Consider the following 8,763-nt stretch of genomic DNA (forward strand, 5'->3'; position numbering starts at 1 on the left):
TTTTAGAGTTCCATATTTGTTTAGTACTATTTTAGCTGTTGGTACAATTACTTCTGCTAAATTATTATCTGTTCTGTCACTTTTTCTTTCTTTCTTTTTTTTTTTTTTGGGAGATAGGGTCTTGCTCTATTGCCCAGGCTTCAGGTGCAGTAGCAGCATAATCACAGCTCACTGCAGCCTTGAACTCCTCCTGGGCTTAAGTGATCCTCCTGCCTCAGCCTCCTGAGTAGCTGGGACTACAGGCATGTGCCACCATGCCCGGCTAATTTTTTCTATTTTTTGTAGAGATGGGGTCTTGCTCTTGCTCAGGCTGGTCTTGAACCCCTGACCTCAAGTGATCCTCCTGCCTCAGCCTCCCAAAGCGCTGGGATTGTAGGTATGAGCTACCATGCTTGGCCTGTTGTGTTGCATCTTGCTGAAAATTATAAAAAGTGGACATAAGAAACTTGCTGGTGCACTTGTTGCAGGAATGGTGTCAATGATAGTGATCATGTTTCACCTGGAAGTGCCTTCATCAGCACCCATGTGAGAATCTTTCCTCAGACCTCAACATTTCTGGTTTAGTCATGTGTTTAAATGTACAGATGGTTTAGCTTCTGTTTCCAATCGTGGCTCCTTCCTCCCGTTGGCTGTAGCAGCTATTCAGGACGCCAGGACAGACATCCTTGAATCTCATCCATGCATTTATGGGTTTTTTTCTGCCTTTATGTATCCTCTACCTCAAATTCCTCATCTATTTATAACCTATTGTATAAATCATATTTCCATAAATTGACTCAAAATCCCTTTTTGGAGGAAAGAGACATAGAACAAATATGTAAATAAGCAAGTAATAAGTAATACAAAAGTGCATATATATTGATAAGCATGGTAGTAATCATGAGGCTATGCAGAGAATTCCTGTTTACTGATTGCATTCACACTTGTGTCTCAACAAAGGTTGTGTCACTGGTTGTCTTTCATAAGCCCACTAAACAGTTCAAAGTTGTTGCAATCTCATTTTAGATGAACAGCAGCTACCAATTAGTCAATTGTGCTAATCTACCACTAAGAGAAACCTTTTCCAAGTCTTCATAAAATACAGTAGAGTGCACAAATGACAACCATGTAACAGAACAAATGAATATGATGAATGCCTACTTTCTCCTAGAGTAATAACAATGAATTTGCATTAATTTTTGTAGGCTCAGCTTGGGAGCACTGAGCCCAATTTTTCATGGCTGGGAGAATAAGTTTACAAAAGCTCACAGAAAGAAAACATTCTGATTCATGGAATTTTTTAAGTTGGATGGAATCTCAGTATTTTAATACTGGAAAGTACTTCCAAAAAGTGCTATCCTCTGGAAAGTCCAGAGATGCTCTCAGGGGCCACGCAGCAAGTTGGCAGACCCAGGACTGGGATGGGATCTGCTGATGCTGGTGGCTCAGGCACTGGACACAGATGACTGTAGCATGAATCCATGTGTCCATTCCACTAAACCCTCCTGTGGGTGTTACCACACTTTCTGATCTGTGCTACCATTTTACTCATCTTTCAGTTGAAGTTAAATGTGCTATCTGCACAGTTTAAGTATTTATTCCTCAGCTTGAGGGAGCATAGCCTGCCAGGGGCTCTGATGGAAGGGGTACCCTCAACGGCAGCACATGCCCCCGGGAAGGAGAGTTCTGTGAAAACAGAGCACAGGCACTTCAGTGACCTTTGGGTTGGGTAGAAATCCAAACAATAGACTGGAGGAAAGTGACCTTACTTATCTCCAAGCACAGCCCTGCTGTGAGTACCTCTGCTAGGCACAAGGATTTGAAGACAAGGGTAAGGACCATGTCTGAATCAACTAGCCCCTGCCAGCTTGTTGGTCCGAGAGAGCAGAGCAGCCCCTACCCACTCTCACCTGTGCTTCTCAACTTGGCTCACCTTAGAATCATCTGGGGAACCTTTAAAAACTATGATTAGAGTGACTACAGTTAACAACAATTTATTGTATATTTTCAAATACAGTCATGTTCCACATAATGATATTTCAGTCCACTACAAACCACATATATGGCGGTGGTCCCCTAAGATTATATAATACCATATTTTTCCTGTACCTTTTCTATGTTTAGTTATGTTTAGATGCACAAATACTTACCATTGTGTCACAATTGCCTGTAGTATTCAGTACGGTAACACACTTACAAGCCTGGAAGCAATAGGCTATGCCATATGGCCTAGGTGTGCAGTAGGCTACGGCATCTAGGTCTGTGTATGTACGTTCTGTGATGTTTGCGCAATGATGAGATTGCCTAACAATGCATTTCTCAGAAACACATCCCTATCGTTAAGAATGAATGTAGCTAAAAGAGATTTTGGATGTTCCCAAGACAAAGAAATGATAAATGTTTGAGGTGATGGATATGCTAATTATCCTGGTTTGATCATTACACATTGTATACATGAATCAAAATATCACACTGTACTCTGTAAACGTGTATAATTATTATACGTCAATTTAAAATTTTTTCAAAAACCATGGGTTCATGTACTCACCATCAAATTGGTTTCACTGATCATCACCTAAGAGCACATTTAGGAATAACATTAATTGGGTGTCGGGCAGATGTGGGGGGTGGATGGGTATATACGTACATAATGAGTGCGATGCATACCGTCTAGAGGATGGACACACTTGAAGCTCTGATTGGGGGGGAAGGCAGGGGGGCAAGGGCAATATACATAACCTAAACTTTTGTAACCCCATATTATGCTGAAATTTTAAAAAAAAAGAAAAAAAAAAAAACTATTGGTGACTGAGCTCTACCCTACCAAATAAATTAGAATCTCCTGGGTAGAGGTGACAGATATCACTATTTTTCAAAAGCTTCCTAAGTGATTCTAATATGCACTCAGGGCTAAGAACCATTGCTGTAGACAGACGAGGAGGCTGCCTACATAATGAGAACTGTGCAGCCCTGAGAGCCCTGCCTATTTAGAAACAGTCCCAACCACCCGCTCATACTTCCCCTCATGACCTAATATAGTATCAAAAGTCTGCCCTCCCCTCCCCCAGTTACTCTGGTACTGATATTACGGTTGTCTCTCTTACTTACTCAACGTTAATTGTGCACCTACTCCCAATCATACACCAGGAATGCAGGAATGAACATTGCACAGTTCCTGCTTTCAAGGAACTCATGGACAAATCAACACAATTTTCATACATTCATAGAAAATGATACTGGTCAATGTTTATCAAGTACTTGCAAGGTGCCAGACCCTAGGACTTTGTATATTAACTCATTTAATTCTCCCAACAACCTATTAAGAGAGATACCATTACTATGAAGCCCATTGGACAGACAAGACTCCTGGGCCACAGAGAATTGCAATTGCCCAGGAGAAGCTGGGCTAGAGCAGCCTGGCTCTAGCATCCACACCTTTAACTACTATGCTGGGGGGAGGAGTGGATGCGTTAAACGCCACAGAGGCATGAAAAGACATTGTTGATTCAAAGAATGGCTGGAAATGGGGCCGAAAAACCAGTCTGGGACCAAATTTGTGAAAAGGCTTATGACCAGGAAGGGTGAGGGAGTCAATTTTATCTCCTATAGACAGAGAGTAGCCAGCCAAAGTTTTAAACCAAGGAGCAAAATGAGCAGGTCTACATTTCAGAAAGAAGATAAGGGTGAGATATACCCATGAAAGTCATGAGTTGAAAAAGAAAAAAAAAGTAATAAATAAATAATAAAAAATAAAGGGTGAGAATAACCACAGGGTGGAGAGATTAGCTGGGACAGACTTTGCAAGACAAAGGAAGGCAGTGGGACAGAGAGGAAAGGGGCAGGATGCCTAGACACTTCTGACTTAGAGATGACAGGATTTCATGGCTGGTGGGAGAGAGGAGAGAAGAGGAAGGCGCTCCCGGGTTTATAATGAGAGACTTGGCAGGTGAGCGCTCTGGAGAGAGAAGCAGTCTGTGGAGGGAAGGTAATGAGCTCAGTTTGGGATGTGTTAGGTTTCTACAAACCTTACTGTCTGCCAGGTGCTAAGAGGCATGACAGGTAAGTCACTTCAGACCCTTTGGGCTCACAGAGATATTTCTTTGAAAAATCATAAATATGGAAACTTCCTAAAGTTTCTTAGAAATGCATTGACTTTGGAAGTTAGATGTAATTTGAAGAGAAACTGAGAAGTAAACCATGACGGTGATTTTGTTGTTTCAAAAAGTGCCGTCCTACCAAAATTTGAAAAAGATACTCTCTTTATGCAGAGTAAGGAATCCAAAAATAACAAAGCCAACCCCAAATGAAGCCTACAAGAAATGAAAAACACATACTCTTCAGCTGCCTAAATATTTGAATTCTATTTTAAGGACAGTGGTGGCATCGGGTGTGTGTCTTGAGAACGTTTAGTTCTAAATGGATTTTTCTCATCTTTACTTTATGGCTGCAGTCCCCAACCCCCGGGGTTCAGACCAGTACCGGTCCCTGGCCTGTTAGGAGCCAGGCCGCACAGCAGGAGGTGAGCAGCCAGCGAAGCCTCATCTGTATTTACAGCCACACCCCATCGCTCACATCACTGCCTGAGCTCCGTCTCCTGTCAGGTCAACGGAAGCATTAGATTCTCATAGGAGCATGAACCTTACTGTAAACTGTGCACGCGAGGGATCTAGGCTGGGTGTCTCCTTATGAGAATCTAATGCCTGATAATCTGAGGTGGAGCTGAGGTGGTGATGCTGGTGCTGGGGAGCGGCTGCAAATACAGATTATCATTAGCAGAGAGGTTTGACTGCACAGAGACCATAATAAATGAGTTGCTTACAGGCTCATATCAAAACCCTATCAGTGAATGGCAAGTGACAATGCAATAATAATAGAAATAAAGTGCATAATAAATGTAATGTGCTTGAATCATCGTAAAACCATCCCCTCACCTACACCCCCACCCCTGGCCCATGGAAAAATTGTCTTCCATGAAACCGGTCCCTGGTGCCAAAAAGGTTGGAGACCGCTGCTTTATGGCACAGTGCTTCAACTCACTTTTTGTCTCTACAATATTTGCTTTTATTTACTAAGGCTAAACTTTGTTCAAGAAACATACAATGGCTACACATTACTCAATTTAGCCATAAATTATACAGCTAGTATTTAAGTGTGAATATTCTAAGTATAACCCCAAAATGGAACTTTTCTGATAAATAAAATAGCCTAGATTAGTTTAAAACCATTTTCAAAGAAAAGTTGAAAAAAGTAATTAATTCTCCATGAGAATTGATCATTACTTTTTAAAAGAAACAACTAAATTTTTTGTTGCTTTTCTATATGTTTATATTAGATTAAGCGTTGGTATCATGGTGAGTTTTAGGGTTTCATAGCAAAGCCTTGCAATCTTCTGCAGACGGTAACTCCTCTTTGGGAACGTTTTTGGCTTACTACTGTGCTTTAGTAAGGCTGAACCCTTAAGCACGGGCCCCCATGCAACCTGAGCTGCCCATCACGAACTTGGTGTTGTCTAACCCACTAGACCATAAAGTTGGGTGCGCACAGCAACACTCCATTGTTAAATGATGATGGTATATATGGGTAGAGCAGGCCCTGAAGACACAAGTAAGTTCTATGACGAAGTGGCCCAGATGTCCATGGCCCCTACTCTTGCTACGTCACCTTGTCTCTCCTAGCCTGCACCTATGGCCTCATGGAGAGTTCCTAGTGATCAATTGACCGAAAGAAAACTTGGGTCTGGTTTATAGACAGTTCTGAATAATACACAGGCACTACCCAACACTGAATAGCTATAGCTCCACAAACCCCTCTAGGACATCCCTGAAGGACAGTGGTGAAGGAAATTACTCCCAGTGGACAGAATTATAAGCAGTGCACATGATTGTTCATTTTGCTTAGAAGGATAAATGGCCAGAGATATGAGTCTGGCCACTGGGCTGCAGCCCATGATTTGTCTGGATGGACTTGAAAGGGATATGATTGGAAAATTGGTAACAAGAAGGTCTGGAGAAGAGATGCATGAACAGAGGTAAAGACATTTGTGTCTTGTGTGAATGCTCACTAAAAGGTGACCTCAGCAGAGAAGGATTTTAATAACCAAGTGGATAGGATGACTCATTCTGTGGATAACAGTCAACCTCTTTCTCCGCTTATACCTGTCATTGCCCAGTGGGCTCATGAAAAATCTGTCCAGGTGCCAGGGGCGCAGCAACATAGACTTACATTCACGATGGCGAACCTGGCTACATCCACTGCTGAGGGCCCAGTCTGCTGCAGCAGAGACCAACACTGAGTCCCCTACATGGTTCCATTCTCCACGGTGATTAGCAAGGTTGCAAGGTTGATTGCACTGAAACACTGCCATCATGGAAGGGGCAGCACTTTGTTCTTACCAAAATGGACACTTAATCTGGATATGGATTTGCCTTCCCTGCATACAATACTTCTGCTGAAACTACCATCCATGGACTTAAAGAATGCTTTATCCACCATCATGGTAATCCACGATAGCATTGCTTCTGACCAAGGAACTCACTTCATAGCTGATGACATGTGGCAATTGGCCCATGGTTATGGAATTCACTGATCTTAGCAAGTCCATAATATTAAAGCAGCTGACTTGATAGAACAAAAGAATGGCCTTTTAAAAACTCAAGTTACAGCATCAACAAAGTGGCAATACCTTGGACTGGAGTAGTGTCCTCCAGGAGGCCATGTAAGCTCTAAATATGGTGCTGACTCTCCCATAGCCAGGTTTCACAGGTCCGGGAATCAAGGGGGTGAAGATGAAGTGGCCCCACTCACTGTTACCCCTAGTGATTTACTAGCAAAATTTTTCCTCCTGTTCCTGAGACCTTATGCTGTGCTGGCCTAGAGGTCTTAGTCCCAAGGGAACTATGCTTCCACCAGGATACAGAAATGATCCCATTGAACTGGAAGTTGAGATTGCTACCCAGTCACTTCAGGTTCCTCAAGCCTCTGCATCAAAAGGCAAAGAAGTGAGTTACTATACTAGTAGAGTGATTGATTCTGATTACCAAGGGAAAATGGTCTTTCTACTGCACAATGGAGGTTAAGGAAGAGTATGTTTGAAATACAGATCTCTTAGGGCATCTCTTAGTCATACCATTTCCTGTGATCCAAATCAATGGAAAACTACAACAATCAAATTCAGAGAAAGGTTTGTTTCACCTTGCCAGGCTTAGAACCATGAACAGCTAAGGTGCATATGGACAGCAAAGTTAATATGGAATTGATAATGGAAGAAAGTAGCTATAAATACCAGCTACAGACACTGACTAGTTGCAGAAATGAGAATTGTAATAGTTATGAGTATTTCGTCCTTAGGCTATATTGGTATAATATATGTGTGTGTGTGTGTGTGTGTGTGTGTGTATGCATATATGAAGCAAATGTTTGTATTCTTCCCTCTTATTCCTTATCATCTAACCTAAGATGTATTAATAATGGTTAACTGTATATCACAGTATTTAAGTTGCAGGATATCAAGAAGAGTGAATACAACCCAAAGACTCCGCATCCTCTTCTGAGGAAAGTGTTTTGGTTGTATGCAGGATAATGCTATCATGTTAGGCAGAAGTATGACTTTATAGTTATTGTCTGTTTTTAGTTTTTTTTTGTTTTTGTTTTGTTTTTTTTGAGACAGAGTCTCAACTCCATCACCCCAGGTAGAGGGCAGTGGTGTCATCATAGCTCACTGCAGCCTCCAACTCCTGGGCTCAAGTAATCCTCCTGCCTCAGCCTCCCCAGTAGCTGGGACTACAGGGACCTACCACCACATCTGGCTAATTTTTTCTATTTTTCTTTTGGTAGAGACAGGGTATTGCCCTTGCTCAGGCTGTTCTTGGACCCCTGAGCTCAAGCGATCCTCCCACCTCGGCCTCCCAGAGTGCTAGGATTACAGGTGTGAGCCACCTCACCCTGCCTTGTTATTGTCTTTATTTGGAGATCAAATACGTTTTGAAGCGATGTGTGCAGGTGCCATGTAGACAAGGGGGCTAGTCCTCAGTTATTCAACAGAATACTTCTCTGAGTGTTGCCATGAAGTACTTTGTAGATATGATTAATGTAAGGAGACTCCAGGATAATGTGGGTGGGTGATTCCATCAATTGAAAAGCCTTAAAGCAAGAGTGAGATTACTTGATGATGAAATCCCACCTTGACTACATCTTCCACTTATTCCCAGGAGTTCCAGCCTGACTTTCCCTGAACCACAATAAAGATGTGAGTCCAGGAATGCACTTGAAGGAATTAAAGGTTGTGAAAGGAGCAGATGGGAATGACAATTTGGGAAACCAAAGGGATTTGTGGACCTGCAGACATGGAAAAAGGGGTGCTGACTTGGGGACTTAGGACATGCTGTTCTTTCTACCAGGGAATTCTCCTCAGATCTTCCCAAAACTGTCTTGTCATTCAGATCTCAGCTCAAATGTCCAAGACATGGTCTCTCAACCCATGGTCCATGACTGCTGTCACCCTGGGTGCTTTCCTCACCGCACTGTTTGACAGTTTATTACCTATCTGTCATCACACACAAACTCTCTCAACTTAAAGACATTGTCTGACAAGTTCAGAACTCAATCTTCAGTACTGTAGCATATAACTGGCCTACAACAAATAGTTGTTGAATAAGGGTGTCCTCTTAAAGGATTAAAGATGTCAACTTTTGGTTGTAATTCTCCAGTCAAAACCTGCTGCTAGTTGGCAATGCAGAAATAGCTGAACTATAATACTCTAATAGATGTTGAAGTATAACCCTAATG

This window comes from Lemur catta, chromosome 2, assembly GCF_020740605.2.
Source record: "Lemur catta isolate mLemCat1 chromosome 2, mLemCat1.pri, whole genome shotgun sequence".
Taxonomy (NCBI): Eukaryota; Metazoa; Chordata; class Mammalia; order Primates; family Lemuridae; genus Lemur; species Lemur catta.